Source organism: Cervus canadensis, chromosome 28 (assembly GCF_019320065.1).
Source record: "Cervus canadensis isolate Bull #8, Minnesota chromosome 28, ASM1932006v1, whole genome shotgun sequence".
NCBI lineage: Eukaryota > Metazoa > Chordata > Mammalia > Artiodactyla > Cervidae > Cervus > Cervus canadensis.
In genome coordinates, this window is record NC_057413.1 from 23756321 (window position 1) to 23773990 (window position 17670).

At 44.1% G+C, this 17670-nt stretch overlaps 1 long non-coding RNA gene across 2 annotated transcripts; it reads left to right on the top strand.

Annotated features, from left to right (window-relative positions):
* Positions 1-2597: 2597 nt before the first annotated feature.
* Positions 2598-12145, top strand: LOC122429660. Of its 2 annotated transcripts, XR_006266079.1 has the most exons (4): positions 2598-2697; positions 3425-3538; positions 7420-7562; positions 11312-12145. It is a non-coding gene; the product is annotated as an uncharacterized LOC122429660 (long non-coding RNA). The 2 variants fall into 2 exon arrangements; XR_006266078.1 differs by lacking the exon at positions 3425-3538.
* Positions 12146-17670: the final 5525 nt, after the last annotated feature.

Sequence of the window (17670 nt, forward strand, 5' to 3'; positions counted from 1 at the left end):
ATCTATTTTCATTTATTATAATTATTGACATACTTGGATTTATTTTGTTATTTTTCCTGCCTTCTGTATGCTTATCTTTCATTCTTCTCTACTTTTAAGTTGAAAATTTTTTTTTCCACTTCATTCACTTTTACCCATTTATTCATGTGGAAGTTATACATTCCTTTTCTGTTGTAGTTCTTTTCTATCATAGATATTAATATAACAACATGCATACCTATTAAGATAAAATTTAATAAATTACAGCCCTCCCAAACAACACAAAAGCTTTAGAACATTTTAGAATTCTTCATCCCATTCCAACTAACATGCCATTCTTATTACATATTTTAAATGTATTTTTAATGTACAGAACATTATAATTCTTTTTCTAGCCAAAATTTGTATAGATTTTCTTATAACTTGTTGTTTTTGCTTGTTTAATACTTCTTGTATTTCAAAACTTCCATCTGGGATTAATTTTATTTTTCCCAAAATACATCTTTTAATATCACTTTTTTTTGAAATCTGTTGGTAGCAAACTCACCATTTATCTGAAAGTGTGGGTCACTCAGCATATATTATCTACATTATTAAAAACAGGAATCATTAAGAAGTTCTTAATGCCAAGATTCTTTATAAAGAATTCCATTTTTCTCCAAATAAATCCTAAATTAAAAAGTATGAAACTTTATTTTTTAAATCTCAGTGCTTAGAGTGGTGAAAAGCTTTGATGTAGCTTCTTCTTTCATTCTTTCTTCCCTCCTTTTTTATTTTTTTCAACTTTATAAAATTCTTCTACCTAAAGATATATTTTTTTTTTGACAGTACAGAGTAGAAGCCTGAAACTAAAACAAAAATAAAGTAACAAAAAACCTCGAATAGCCAAAGCAATCCTGAGAAAGAAGAATGGAACTGGAGGAATCAATCTGCCCAACTTCAGTCTCTACTACAAAGCCACAGTCATCAAGACAGCATGGTACTGGCACAAAGACAGAAATATAGATCAGTGGAACAGAATAGAAAGCCCAGAGATAAATCCAGATACCTAGGGACACCTCATCTTCGACAAAGGAGGCAAGGATATACAATGGAAAAAAAACAACCTCTTTAACAAGTGGTGCTGGTAACCACTGGTCAACCACTTGTAAAAGAATGAAACTAGAACACTTTCTAACACCATACACAAAAATAAACTCAAAATGGATTAAAGATCTAAATGTAAGACCAGAAACTATAAAACTCCTAGAGAACATAGGCAAAACACTCTCCGACATAAATCACAGCAGGATCCTCTACGACCCACCTCCCAGAATATTGGAAATAAAAGCAAAAATAAACAAATGGGACCTAATTAAACTTAAAAGCTTTTGCACAACAAAGGAAACTATAAGCAAGGTGAAAAGACAGCCCTCAGATTGGGAGAAAATAATAGCAAACAAAGCAACAGACAAAGGATTAATCTCAAAAATATACAAGCAACTCCTGAAGCTCAATTCCAGAAAAATAAATGACCCAATCAAAAACTGGGCCAAAGAACTAAACAGACATTTCTCCAAAGAAGACATACAGATGGCTAACAAACACATGAAAAGATGCTCAACATCACTCATTATCAGAGAAATGCAAATCAAAACCACAATGAGGTACCATTACACACCAGTCAGAATGGCTGCTATCCAAAAATCTATAAGCAATAAACACTGGAGAGGGTGTGGAGAAAAGGGAATCCTCCTACACTGTTGGTGGGAATGCAAACTAGTACAGCCACTATGGAGAACAGTGTGGAGATTTCTTAAAAAACTGGAAATAGAACTGCCATATGACCCAGCAATACCACTTCTGGGCATACACACTGAGGAAACCAGATCTGAAAGAGACACATGTACCCCAATATTCATCGCAGCACTGTTTATAATAGCCAGGACATGGAAGCAACCTAGATGCCCATCAGCAGACGAATGGATAAGGAAGCTGTGGTACATATACACCATGGAATATTACTCAGCTATTAAAAAGAATTCATTTGAATCAGTTCTAATGAGATGGATGAAACTGAAGCCCATTATACAGAGTGAAGTAAGCCAGAAAGATAAAGACCAATACAGTATACTAATGCATATATATGGAATTTTAAAAGATGGTAACGATAACCCTATATGCAAAACAGAAAAAGAGACACAGATGTACAGAACAGACTTTGGGACTCTGTGGGAGAAGGCGAGGGTGGGATGTCCTGAGAGAATAGCATTGAAACAAGTATACTGTCAAGGGTGAAACAGATCACCAGCCCGGGTTGGATGCATGAGACAAGTGCTCAGGGCTGGTGCACTGGGAAGACCCAGAGGGATGGGATGGGGAGGGAGGCAGGAGGGGGGATCAAGATGGGGAACACATGTAAATCCATGGCTGATTCATGTCAATGTATGGCAAAAACCACTACAATATTGTAAAGTAATTAGCCTCCAACTAATAAAAATAAATGAAAATAAATAAATAAAAAAGATTAAATAAAGGAGAAGAGAAAATTTATAAAGTGTGTTTGTCACACATACTTATAAAAGCATGAATAATGATGTATGCATAACAGTCTCTCATCTTTTTTGTCCTTGAATTTCAGAACTATTATTACAGGATAAAACATTCTTGCAAATCTTTGAAGACTTGGATAAAACCAGCTGGTGGATTAAGATACCAGAAGGAATAAGTAGTTACCAGGTAATCTGGGCTTTTGATGACTGTATCTTGATTGCTGCTATTAACAGAGCCCCACTAGGAAAAAGTGACTGTTGGTGTGCTCTGCACAGTTAGGTCCTCTGAATGGCTAACGGTGGGAAGGGTTGGACTGAAAGCAACTCTCATGATGACTTCAAGTGATCCACCTAAGACTTCCATCGCCAGATGGGGAAAGTGATTTTAATAGCATCTAGTTCAGTATTTTCTAGACTTTGCCTAAGCATGTGTAATTTGGCTTAAGAGTGCTCATTAAATATAAAGATTCCTGGTCCGTATCCAGACTTGATGGATTAAAATCCCTAGAACAAGAGCCTGGAATCTGTATTTTCAAAACTACTCAGGAGAGTCTAATCATCCAGAAAACACTGATTGAGAAAAATGAGACCCAGAGAGATGGGATGCCTAAGGTCGCCCAGGGTTCCTGACTTGTGTCCTTTTCTTTATGTCCACAGAAGGTTAGGGAGAGGGAAAATAACTGACATGTGTCGTCTGCCTCCAGTTGCCCAGGCATAGCACTGGGCACATGTTGGCACTTGGGCAAGTTAAGAGGCCAACCAAGGACTATGCAATAAAGAGTCTACATCCTGAAGAATCTCTTGTATAATTCCAGTAAACACATGACTCTGGTTTTCAATTCCTTGGGTAAAGGATGAAGATCACAGGGTCTCCCTTGGTTGTTTGTTTTCTTCAAGTGTCTGTCCCATTCCAGCTGAGGGCCCCTTGGGCGTAAAGTCCTCTCCAGCCTGTGATGCCTCTGGGTGCACGTCACAATGCCTGCCAAGGCTCATGCTCAGGGAAAATGGGGATATCCATTTAGAGAAAGGTAAGTGGCTTTAGGGGCTTCCCAAGTATCACTAGTGGTAAAGAACCTGCCTGCCAGTGCAGGAGACATAAGAGACGTGCATTTGATCCCTGGGTCAGGAAGATCCTGTGGATGAGGGCACAGCAACCCACTCCAGTATTCCTGCCTGGGAAATCCCGTGGACACAGGAGCCTGGCGGTCTAAGTCCATGGGGTCACAGAAGAGTTGGACATGACTTATTGCCTAAAACAACAACAAAGAGGCTTTAGAGCATAGGATTGAGGATGAGTGTATATCGTCTATGTCCAGAACCAGCGCTAAGTACACAGCAGGGCCCAAGAAGTTCTTCTAAGGAAAGGAAGGACTGAGGGAGCTCTTCTAAGGAAAGGAAGGATTTTGTCCATACACGGGAAGACTAGCCTTCTAAACTAATGTACCTAATTTAAGCTGATATCTTCCCATGAATAAATGCATTTGGGGGAAAAATATCAAGAAAACAAGCCTATTGTCAGGGAAAGTTTAATATTTTCCTGGAAACCTACCCAAAACTCCGTGGGAGAGTCAGACTTAATAAGCCCCTCAAATAAACAAGGATTCATTTGTTTTTTGTGGAGTATCTGCCTCTAAGTTGAACAGATTGTACTTCATGAGATGATAAGCACTGCTGAGAAGATTGCCTTTTTAGGAAGCTCAGAGATAAGTCAATATTTACCTGGAGAGATTTCAGTTCTTTTACTGACATCACTTGAACTGATAATTTCCTTGATACAGAGCAAAGCTGGATACCAAATATTTGTAGGATAGCTCTAAAAGAAATGACAGTGTGATCAATGAAAAAAAATCTTTATTTCAAGCATAAATTTATTTTGTGTCTAAAACCCAAGCTCTGAGGGTCTTCTCTCCAGATAGACAGGAGGAACTAAAACTTAGATATAAAATACAGTGTACTTTAAGATGGAATTCCTGTTTCTAATTTCCTACCTTGTTGGTTTTATGGATTCATTAAGTAATACTCACCTTTTTTCCCCCCAGTTGAAAAGTAAGATGCAGTCAGGCAAGTGAAGATAAAAATACCAGCCTTATTATTGATAAAAGCTAAAATGGAGGATGTGGCTAAGATGTGGGCACAACAGACTTCCTAGCATTTTCCAATTTCCAAATGAAAGGTACTTACCTGCTGCAGGAAGAACTGGACATTCACAGGCTTCCCCATCAAGGATAGAATCTGCCCTGCTGAACTTATCATGCAGTAGGGAAGCATACAGAGTGTATCCCTCTTTGGGTAGGCAGAGCTGTAGCATTCATATGCTCAGCCCCCTTTATGGACAGAATTGTGAACCCCCCCCCCCAAAAAAAATGTCATATGTTGAAGTTTTAGCCCCTAATGTTACATATTCAGAGATACAACCTTTCAGGAGGTAATTAAGGTTAAATGAGATTATAAGGGTGGGGCCCTAATCCCATAGGATCAGTGTCCTTATAAGAAGATGAAGAGAGACTAGTATACAAAGAGGAAAGAGGAAAGGCCTTATGGGGGCACAGTGAGAAGACAGCCCTCACCAGAAACAAACCCTGATGGTTGACTTAAACTTGTAGCCTCCAGAAATGTGAGAAAATGTGTTGTTTAAGTCACCCAGTCTGTGATACTTTGCTATGGCAGCCTAAGTAGACTAATACAGCCTCTTCCCTAAATTCAACAATTGGTGAAGTCACTAAATTCATCATTGGGCAGGTGAGAGGAAATACATGTGCTTCTGGAGAGAAACTGGAATTATTTCTTTCCTATCTCTCCTTCTAGGGTATAGAAATGTATTTTTTCTGGAGTGGAAATCACTTCTCCTCTATGGACATGTGCAGAGATGGGAGCGAGCATTCGTCCTTCACATGCCCACCTTAGGAATCTCCCTCTAGTTGTCCCCAGTAGGTTCTTTGACCAGCCTCTGATCGAAATTCCAAGGAACAAACTCCCACCCCCCTGAGGCAACCACTCACTCCAGTCTGGAGAGCCCTGACTCTGGGAAATTGGCCTGAGTCAAGTCAGCGCCCTGCTCCCTCCACACAGAGCCCTGAGCTACTCCCATCAAGCCACACCCAATATACCAAGAAGGACAGTAGAACCTGTCCTACTTGGCGTATTTCCAAATATTTAAGGATGGCTGTTTCTTAGCTCCTTACTCTTTTTCTTTTTCTAGATTAAATATACACAAATCTAGGTTATATACATACAATCTATATGAATCAAGGTTATATACACAAATCTAGGTTATATATATACAAATCTAGATGTACAATCTTATGTACACAAGTCTAAACAACTCTAGGTTATATATACACAGTTCAGTTCAGTCGCTCAGTCGTGTCCGACTCTTTGTGGCCCCATGAATTGCAGCACGCCAGGCCTCCCTGTCCATCACAAACTCCCGGAGTTTACTCAAACTCATACCCATCGAGTCAGTGATGCCATCCAGCCATCTCATCCTCTGTCATCCCCTTCTCCTGCCCCCAATCCCTCCCAGCATCAGGGTCTTTTCCAATGAGTCAGCTCTTCGCATGAGGTGGCCAAAGTATTGGAGTTTCAGCTTCAGTATCCAATGAACACCCAGGACTGATCTCCTTTAGGATGGACTGGTTGGATCTCCTTGCAGTCCAATACCACAGTTCAAAAGCATCAATTTTTCGGTGCTCAGCTTTCTTCACAGTCCAACACACAAATCTAGGTTAAATACACACACAAAAAACAGGACCAAGTGGTCCCCAGGCCACTCTGCTGAGTTTCTGGTGCTTGGGACTCTGCCAGGGGCTTGGGCTCACTTCTCCAGCTGTCTGACTAGACAAGATCTTTCCACCACTCAATCATTACATCACCATGGAGAGCAGAGTCAGGTGCCGCTGCAGCCATGGATGGACTGACTGGTTTCCCTCCATGCTCTGAACTTAGGGCCAGGCATTGGTGCCTGACTAAGGGCTCATGGACCTGATAGCCGGGCTTCTTAGGGAAGTAGATGTTTGCTCTGTAGCTCACCTCTTAGTGAAAGTTCTGCCATATTATTATTAATAGTTATAGAGAACTTGTAGTTGTTATAACACCTGATCTCTAACTGGGGGTGATTTAATTCTTGTTCATGAGTGATCTGGGTTCATGGAGCTTTTTAAAATGGCCAATTTATTCCTGTGGTGGTGGTTTAGTCACTAAGTCACATCCGACTCTTGCGATCCCATGGACTGTAGCCTGCCAGGTTCCTCTGTCCATGGGATTTTCCAGGCAGGAATACTGGAGTGGTTTGCCATTTCCTTCTCCAGGGGATCTTCCCAACCCAGGGATCGAACCAGGGTTTCCTGCAGTGCAGGCAGATTCTTTACCAACTGAGTTACAGGGAAGTTCCTAGCTTGTGCATAAGGAAAATTTGTTCTATTGAGAGCCCTTAAGGCCCTAGGAATTCACCTTTGTTCAAGAAGACAATTTGGCTCAATTCTTTAAACATCTGTTGCCTTCCCAGTGAATGCCTCGTACTGAGCAATTAGCAGGGCAGTCCAGGACAGTGGCTGGCAGCAGATAATCGGACCAAACTGAAAACAGATGACTTGAGGTTTGTGGCCCAGGAGTTTGGGTCTCAAGGAGGAGTAACCAAGAGAAGCAGATAATAGTGCATGTGATTTACATATTGGTGAATTCTCTGCAAAAGTATTAATTTTTTTAACTTAGTAGCATATTTAGTGTTTGATTATTTTTTGCCTGCAAACAGCATGTAGTATAAGTGAAGCTTCAAATACTAAAGCACAAAATCCAAGTTAATTACTTAAAGTGATAAACTTTTCTGATACAAAACAGTGGTCATTGAAACTTTTTTTTTTTTTAATGGACTGACTGAGAACTCATTTTCAACTCTCTTGCTTATTGCCAGCTACTATCCCTACTCAGCACTGCGTATGTCATGCTGTGTTCCATCTAAGGGCTCCCTTCCAGGGTAACATTCTTTTTAACCGTCCGGCCAAAGTTTGCCTGATATCTGCCTTGGAGCTCACCCAAAGAAACTCGGCAGTGGAGGTAAGTCTCATCTTTTCATCTGATCTATGACTTCTCCATGGTGGTATTTTTAGTTCTCTGTTGTTAGGTAACATACCACTTCAAAACTTATAGCATCAGTCATTTACTATAATTCTGCTATTTGGCCTTAGGTTTATCAAAAGAGGCTTATTGCCATTCTTGGTGAGATCACCCTGACTGAACCAGAAAAATCCAAAGAATGGCCTTCCTCACATGGTTGGTAGTTGGTATTGCCTTCAGCTCACCTGGGGCTGTTTACCGAGATGCCTCAGTTCTCCTCTACATGGCTCACTTGGGCTTCTCCTAGCATGGTACCTGGGCTCCAAAATGGATCATCCTAAGAGAAAAATACAGCAGCTACAAATCCCTAAAGGTCCAGCTTCAGGAGTTATATAACATCACTGTTGCCATATGCTATCTGTCAAAATAGGGTGCAAGGTGGGCCCAGACTATGTCTTTCAAAGGGAGGCATTGTAAACATTTGCAGCCACCTTTATTCTCTACAACAGTCTTTTTTGTTTGTTTTTAAAGATTTTATTTACTTATTGGCTGCACTGGGTCTTTGCTGCTGCATGTGAGCTTTCTCTAGTTGCAGCAAGCAGAGGCTACTCTTCATTGCGGCGCACAGGCTTCTCATTGCGGTGGCTTCTCTTGTAGAACACGGGCTTTAGGGTGTTACGGGCTTCAGGAGCTGTGGCCCATGGGCTCAGTAGGTGCGACTCGTAAAGTGCTGGCTCAGTAGTTGTGGCACAGGCTCTTAGCTGCTCCCTGGCATGTGGGATCTTCCCAGAGCAGGGATCAAACCCATGTCCCCTACATTCGCAGGCAGATTCTTAACCACTTGACCACCAGGGAAGCCCTACAATGATTTTGCTGACTTTGAGAAAAATGCCTGTTCTTTGAATTCCTATTTTTGTCTTGTGGATTCTTTTTTAAATATGTGCAAATTTTTGACATCCTTATTTTAAGTCCCCTTCAGATTGCTTATAGTTGCTGGTGGTGAGTTTCCTTGTTGCTTTTTTGCCTGTGAGCGCATCTTGATAGGAGTCCCATGCAAGCCCCTTAGTTTATGGAGGCAGTCTTACATACTGGATAACCCGTCAGTCCAACAAGGAAGTGTTTTTCTTATACACGTACATGGAAAGGTAGACCCCTTTCTGGTTCCTGGGTTTTGGGTGTTAGGTGTGGTTAATATAAGAGGGCAGGCTTCCCACATCAGCTCAGTTCATTATCTTAGTCTGAAGTTCTGGTGATGATCTCTTCCCAATAACAACAAAATTTATATTTTACAACCTGGCTTCTGCCAGTCGTTGGCAGCTTCTTTTCAGATTGAAAATCATGCCTGAAAACTTTAGCAATTAATTTAAAAAGTCAACAGTGATTTCTTCTTTAGGATGAGAAAACCAGTAACACTATTCAGTTAAATAAATAGTGATGTAGCCAGTGTCTGTGATATAAGTGGCAAACAGTTTTCTCAATTTGCCACTTTTTTTTTTTCTCTTATGGTCATTTTTGACATAGATTTTTTTTTTAATGCCAGTAAGAATTGGAATTATTAGATTTTTCTCTTTTGTCTTCTGGTTTGGTGAGAAATGAAGGTTTTGGCTCAGATGGTAAAGAATCTGCCTGCAATGCAGGAGACCCAGGTTCAATCCCTGGGTCAGGAAGATCCCCTGGAGAAGGGAATGGCTGCCCACTCCAGTATTCTTGCCTGGAGCATCCCATGAACAGAGGAGCCTGATGGGCTACAGTCGATGGGGTTGCAAAGTCAGACATGACTGAGCTACTAACACTTTCATGAGCTATTGGATAACCTTCCCATTTACCAACTCTACATAATTTTGTGATTTTATTACTTCTTCAAAGTGATGTGGTTGTTTCTATTATATAACATATGATTATTAGCTTAACTGATGCCATCTTGGCCCTGTACAGTTCCTCCTGTCCTTCTGCTGACCCTACCATAGACTGTACTGTGCGATAAATCAATTTTCTGTTGTCAAGGGCTTTGTAGCTAATAGATATTGTTTAATAATCATCAGGACCAGGTGGCCTCTATGCTCTGCTAGTCCACAATGATGAAGACCTTCACTGATGTATTCCTGGCCTCCACAGAACTGTTTACCACTTCATAAACCTGGACTTTGGGAATGCACTTTCTGTTTCCAAGCAACTGTAAAGGTGTCCCACTGATTCTCAAGGGAGTCAGCAATGGTTTCAGAGAGCTTAATTGGTCCATACTTACTGTAGTCACATGCTAGCCCCTATAGCTGACTTAGGACTCATTTTGTTGAAAGAAACAACCACAGTCAAACTAGTTTAGGTAAAAAAGGTTTATTTTAGGATATATAAGGTTATCACAGGGAGGGAGCATGGGTCTCAAGCAGGACCTATGTGTCTCATGGATATTGGAAGGTTGTCAGGCCCTATCTGCCCTTTCTCCTCTGAGATGCTCAGCCCTTACCTGCTCTCTTGCACAGTCTCTGTCTTTTCCCGCCTCCCTACAAGTCTCTGAGCACAGTTGCCTCTGTTTGGAATGCATATGACCCTCCCACCCCCACATGGTGGTCACAGCGTCCATGTCTGTGTGACTTTCTCTTTCAGGAAGTGGAAAACTTTGTAAAGGACAGACTGTAAATAGTTTAGACTTTCTGGATCCATAGATCGCTGTCAACAACCACAGACAGTCACAGTTAACATAGTGGGTGTTGCCAGATTGGGCTAATGGGCAATAGTTTGCCAACTCCTGAACTAATTTTTTTTCATTTTCCCAAACTGTTGGCAAGAGAACCTGTTGGGTTTTCTGTGGGTCAGATGTTCACTCCTGATTCAGTCATTTAGGGAAGAAGGTCTAGAGTTGCCCTTTGGGCATTACGGGCTGGGAAGATTTTTCTAGCAGAGCAGCTCAGCTTTGTTATCTGTGAATTGGGGTAGAGAGAGTTTGCATTGTCTCACTTCAGACTTCAGTATGATTATGGACAAGGAAAATTTCCTAAATGCTGGAGTATGCTGGGTCCACATTAAGCTGTATAGGAAAAATAAGCAGTTCCCATTCTAAAATGCCTGGATTCCCATGATAGTAACCCAAACCCTTTCCTGGTTAGAGCTTCTGATTGCACAGCATAAGGAATGAGGTCTCTGTTGTAGCAGTCATGGGGTTTTGTTTTGTTTTGTTTTGACTGAGTTGTTTTCACATGTCATACCACCTGATATAACCTAAAAGCAAGCCATTAGATGTTCCCTAGGGTTGGCCAAAACGTTCGTTTGGGTTCACAAACTTTTTGGCCAACCCAGTACTTTAATAAAGTAGCTGAGCCCTGCTCCATCCTATGTCAGCCTTAAGCCAGTGTTGGGATGGAATGAATTGAGGCTCAGGAGTGGAGTGTGGGCATCTGGTGGTGATTTAAAAAAAAAAAAAAAAGGAGCACTTTTACATATTGACACATTCAAAGGTCCTTCCTGTACATTGCTTCACTTTTTAAAAATTCTTATTCAGTTTTTGCAATTACACTAATGGGTGGGTAATCAGTACCCCTAATTTCCAGGTGAGGAGACTCATCTGTGAATTTAGATCCAGTAGCACTTAGGTGGAATGGCTGGGGGTGGGGGGAACCACCCATGTTGCTTTCCTTCCCACCTCTCCTTCCACTTGTAGGACAAGCATAGTTTCCATCACATCTCTGCCCCCAAACTCTCCATGTGTCCCTGATCCCTACGACCCCTCCTTTCTTTCCACCCTCTGTTTTCAGGGCTCTGCACCACCTCATCCATGACGGCCACCTCATCAGCAAGAAGAGCCGATACAGTGGCTCCATCATGCACGGACTGGCCACACTGCAGTCCCGGCTCACAGAGCCCGGACCTGGACTGTGCCGAGAGCAGGTGGCAGAGCTGTTGGGCACGCAGAGCTGCTCGATGCCCAGTTTACTCTGGACACCTTCCACATGTGGAAGAAAAGCCAAGGTTTTTCTTCCAGCCCCACAGACTAGCCAGCCGTGGTCCCTGTGCCCACGTGGTGTCCCTTCTGCCCTGCTGGCTCCCCTGCTCACTGGTCCTGGGCTGTGGGCCTGAAAAGTCAGGGGGAGAGACTACCTGCACCGTGGGTTTTTTTTTTTTTTTTTTAAGAAACTATATACATTTGCAACCTTTTCTCCAGGTCATCATAAAAAGCACTTTATAAAACAACCTAGGCTGAACAGCTTTGATGCTCCCCCCCACCCCCAGCTGTCTGAACCTAATCACAAAGAGGGGTGAGGCTGAGCCTTGTGAGGTGGAGGTGGGGAAGAAATCAAAGGCTGGCTCTTCTGATTGCTGCCCGCATGCATCAGATGGGCCAGCCGCTTCCTTGACTTTCCTGGGGAGAGAGTGTTCAGCTAATTAATGCTACTTCTCTACAGGTGACTGGCATTAAAGCTGTGTAAGTGCTTTTACCAGACTGGCTGCTCTGGGCTCCTGGGGCCCCTGATTGTAGTGAAATAAATAACCCCTTTTCTGGAGTGGGGCCTTTCTCCCTCCGCCTCTCCACAGGGTGATCTCACCATAGAGGGAATGCTGGAGGATCCTGGGCTCTCTCATCAGTTAATTCCAGGCAAGAAGGGTTTTTTTGGGGGTGGGGGGGATGGTGGGAGGCAACAGATAGGATGCCCTATTCACATCAGTGTAGTGGGGCAAACCTTGGGACTTATGCAGCCAGTTTCCCAGCACTTCCAGTACTTCATCCCCTGCCTTCTAGAACTCCAGACGGAAGTCAGATGGGCTCTTCCCCTTGGTAGATAGCTTGGTGCTTAGAAGTGATTTTAGCGTCAGAATGGATCACAAACCATGTGACCTTCAGTAGGTTACTCAGCTTCTTTAAATCTTACATTCTATATTTTTAAGTAGGGATGATCATGCTGTGTACTTCACGGAGTTGCTTCACCTGCCAATGCTGGAGACCTGGGTCTGATCCCTGGGTCAAGAAGCTCCCCCGGAGAAGGAAATGGCAACCCACTCCAGTATCCTTGCCTGGAAAATCCCATGGACAGAGGAACCTGGCGGGCTACAGTCCATAGGATCACAAAAGAGTCGGACACGACTGAGCAACTAAACAAAACAAGGCACGTAAAATGCCCGACATATTGCCCAACTCAGTTAATGTTTACACTTCTTACTATCATCTTCTCCATCTTTCTGAGGGAATTTCAGAAGGTCCCTAAGTATTCTCTTTCTTGGTTTCTCCATCTACAAATTGTGAATTATTCTGTGTTTGTAAAGTTTTTTTTTTGGCAAGAAACTTTGGAGCACTAAGACCATCATATTGGCATATAGCATAGAGGGTAGTAAGGAAACTGAGAGGTAGGGAAGCCTGTGGGAAGAGGAAGTTATTGTGGATAAGGGGGGATGAAATGGATAGAAATGAAACAGCAGACTCATGATAAAGGGATTAATGCCCCTCAATCAATGCCAACCACTTTGAAAGGTTCCCAAGAGGCTTAAGCTCTCTGGGGGCACCTCCACATTGGGTGACTCTGGAAATGGAGGACCAGGTGTGGTTTCCAAGGAGAGAGGAGGTTCATAGCCTAGTGTTTGGCACACAGCAGATGCCCTGTAAGTATTTATTCGTTAATGGTTAATGAAGAGTTCACAGCCCAGTTCTTCAAGGCAGAAAAGAGAGACAGCAGTGGCCCCAGAGAGAAGCTGAGAGAGAACTTCTGGATGTTTCCAGAACCCAAGTTATGCAGCCTCTGCTATTGGAGGATGGGGCTGCTCTCCTAGAGGAACTGCAGGGGCCAAGAGAATCCTCCCTTAGGCCAGGAAATGCCAAGAGGCTGAGTGAGAAGAGCAGATCCTCCAGTCTCTCAGCCCTCCTGGAAAAAAAGATAGAATGCTAGTGTTTGCAGGGGAGGGAACCCAGGCTTACAGTCCCAGAGGTGTTAGAGGCTCTCTGTGGTCTGAAAAGTGAAAGTGAAGTTGCTCAGTCGTGTCCAACTCTTTGCGGCCCCATGGACTGTAGACTACCAGGCTCCTCCTTCCATGGGATTCTCCAGGCAAGAGTACTGGAGTTGCCATTTCCTTCTCCAGGGGATCTTCCCAACTCAGGGATCGAACCCGGGTCTCCCGCATTCCATGCAGATGCTTTAACCTCTGAGCAACCAGGGAAGCCCTCTCTGTGGTCCACCCCATGAATATTTGATGTGAACTATCGTATGTTCTGTTAAATAAGCTCAACGTAACTACGAAGTACTTTAAATTCATCTCGTTCAAAGTTGTCACTGATTGGGTTCACCAGAAAGCTGACCCCAGGATGGAGACTGGTGTGTTGGAGGGTTATTGGGAAGTGTTCTTGGGATCAAAGGAGGGAAGGCACCAGGACGGGGCAGAGGGAGACTCGGAGCGGTGATGCTGTCTCAGTGAAGACCTCAGCCCACCCTGTGGAGGGGTCTGAAGATGGGGTCACTTTTCACAGCTGTTCTGAGCTGGAAAGGCTGGGCCTTCATGCTCCTGCACTGATTGGCCCCCAGACACGCCACCAGGGAAGGGGTGTGACCTTGGGCAAGTCAGCTCTCTTCAGTTGGGACAAGCCCCCAAGGAGCTGGCAGCTGAAGTCATAAATCTGTTACTCCTAAAAGGAGATCTGGGTAGTGCCTCCTAGCACCCACCACAATGGGGGAGCGTTAAATTAATAGAAAAACAATAGGGTAAGAAGAAAAGAAATCTCTCTTCCCATCACTGCCTTTTCCCCTGCCATACAGAGCACTTATATGAGACATGACATCATTCATTAACTTCCTTGTTTATTTTCTGTCTTTTCTTTTAGATTGTTAGCTCCATGAGCCAGAGGATGGGAGCTGTTTTAACAGGTAAGCACCCAGACCATCTCCTTGCATGCTAAGTGCTCAGCAAAATATTGAACAAAAAACCAAATGAGAAGCCATCCCTGGTGGCAAGAAGCCAGTCAAGTACTGCAGATGTTCTCAGGAGTCAGGACACAGAGGAGAGAATATGCTCTGAAGCCAGATTCCATGGGACCAGTGACCTGGGGAATCAGTGAGACAGACTGCGTTGTGGAAATGCAGCATCTGACGCTGTCATCGGGGATGTGCCGTCCCTCCAGTCTCTGGGTGTCTTGCCTGGTTCCTCATCCAAGCTGGGCCTCCCTGGGAATGGGAGTGAGACAATAAGGTACATTTCATTCTTTCTTCTTAATCCACGACGATTCTTGCTGTAGGTAGTAACACTGGCCGCTGCCTTGTCTTCCCTCAAGGGGGCCACTTACGTGCTAGTGGTCACCTACTCCTGCTCCCCACAGCCTGAATACTTGGAAATTCAAAAGCAAGATGCCGGTGTGAAATTCGCAAAACACTCACATGGTACATGGGTTATTGCTGCTTTTCTTGTGTCGGTCACGGTCACTGTGGCTCCTTGTGCCTCACTGCTGGTGCCAGGACTCTGGGATCTGCCGACCTCCCCTTGTTCACCTCGGGGTCTTGCTGTGTTTGCCTTTCAGGGTTGATTGGAAAGCAAACTTCAGGCCAGTTTTCAATTAAATAAAATTGGATTTAGCGGAGTGGAAGTTTCTTCCTCTTGCCCTTTCCAGGAAGAATCAATCTCATTAACATGTTCATGCTCCCTGAACTATTTGTTTTTATCTCCTCCTCCCTGTTTCAACTGAACTCATTAGTGACACAGAGGGGTTGTTTGTTTTTTTTTTTTTTTTAAGCTATTCAAGGGTTAGAGTGGCTGACAAAGCTTGTTCTGGATGCGCTGTCTACAGGGCGATCCTCCCAGAGTGGGCAGTTCTTTGGCAACAGGGCTGAGTTGATTGCTTTCCTTCTTGGACAGGTTCAATCCCCGAGGCCTCTTGGGTCCCTCCTGGATGATAGGATGGCCCTCAGACCCCGGGCCACTAGGGGTGCTCCTTTCAAACCCTCTGCTGCTCTCCTTGGGCCTCTGAGGTCCACAGAACCCACAAACCCAGGCACACTGAAACCCTTTCTCACCCACTAGCCGAAGGACAAGAAAAGGGTGAGAAAAGACCAGGGGGCTGGGGAGATACCCCCAAAGGCCTCGTTTTCCACCTGGACATCAGGGTCTGTAGGCCCAGTCCATCCATCTGCTTGGGTGTTTGCTAAGGGACCGTAAGTTTGCTCTCATGGGAAGCTGTAGAAGCAGACCTTCTCCCCGCGTGCACCACCCCTCCAACCAGGAGTCTTAGAAAAATAAAAAGACATGATTAATACAGAGACCCCCTAAGACTCCTGGGAATATAATGTACAGCATGGTGACTGAGGTCAATAGTACTGCATTGCATATTTGAAAGCTGCCAAGAGGGTAAATCATAAATGTCCTTATCACAAGAAACAAAATTTCCTGAGGGGCTGTGAAGGACATACCCCGGCTGCTGGTTTCCCTGGTTACGGATGAGCCAATCTGATGTCAGTTCCCCCTATAAATGGCAGCCTCACCCACCCCACCCCTCCGTAGCAAAGATTGCTGTCCTGTCCTGCTCACTGGCCGCCCCACACAGTTGGGCTGTTGCTCCAGGACCTGGCTTCAGATGCGTAAGCTACCCTGACTGATATACCATTGACGTCTCTGTCACAACAGGAGAAGACATTACAAAACGCCCACCCAGGTGGTTGAGCAAGGCATAAAAACACTGCTGGGGGCTAGAAGTGCTGGATGCGCAACATACAGGACCCCCACAGACATCAGGAGTGACCAGGGAATCCACTTTGTCGGCCATGAAGTTCAGGAGCGGGCTGATGAGAAACAGGCACACCAGCTTCTCCCCCTGCCTCCCAAACCCACTGCTGCTGGGCTGTGAGTGAGCTGCTTCAGCAGCTGAGATGGGAAACCCCCTCCCTCATCATGTGGACACCTCCCAGGAGCGCTGGTCACAGTGCTGACGCCACGGTAACCCAGAGGCAACTGGTCAACACCATCCAAGTTCAGCAGTTGACTACCGAAGGACCATTGCCAGCTATTGGTCAGGACAGTAACACTTTTGTCCTCATCACAGTATCTACCCCAGGAGAGCACATTATAACGTGGCCCTGAGGCTGGCAGCTAAGTCCCCATGGTTCGGGTTTGTCACCTTGTGGCAAAGAGGATTAGAAAAGGACTTAACAGGTTCCACCTGTCTCCTCCTCCCCGGCCCCACCTAAGAGGACTAAGGTAAGTAATCCAGGCCCCCTGCTAGAGAGGGGCGCCATTCCGCTCACCCTGAGGCCTGCTGTTATACGGCCTCTCCAGAACTTAGCACCAATTGTGAGGACTGCAGGGGGGTGGGTGGTGTGGCCCTGAGGCCAGGTCAGGGACCACAGGCAGTGGTTTTATGCCTTGCTCTAACTACTCAGTATGACAGTCTCTAGGTCCATCCATGTTGCTGCAAATAGCATTATTTCATTCTTTTTAATAGCCAAATAATATTCCATTGCACATTCGTCCCACATCTTCTTTACCCTTATGTCAATGGACATTTACATTGTTTCCGTGCCCTGGCTATTGTAAACATGCTACAATGAACACTGAGGTACAAGTATCCCTTCAGACCGTTTTTCTCCAGATGTATGCCCAGGGGTGGGATCGCAGGATCATATGCTAGCTCTATTTTTAGTTTTTTAAGGAACCTCCATATTGCCCTCTGTAGTGGTTGTACCAATTCACATTGCCATCAATAGTTTAGGAGGGTTCCCTTCTCTTCACATCCTCTCCAGCATGTATTTTTTGATGCTGGCCATTCTGACTGGTGTGAGGTGATATCTCATCGTAGTTTTGATTTGCATTTCTTTAATAATTAGTCTTGTTGGGAGCATCTTTTTATGTGTTTTTTGGCCATCTGTATGTCTTTGGAGAAATGTGTAGCTCTTCCACCCATTTTTTGATTGGGTTGTTTGCTTTTTTGACATTGAGCTGAATGAGCTGTTTGTGCATTTTGGAGATTAATCCCTTGTTGGTTGCTTTGTTTGCAAATATTTTCTTGCATTCTGTGGGTTATCTTTTTGTTTACAGTTTCCTTTGCTGGGCAGAAGCTTTTACATTTAATTAGGTCCCATTTGTTTGGTTTGTTTTCATTACTCAAAAAAAGATCTTGCTGTGGTTTATGTCAGTGTTCTGCTGATGTTTT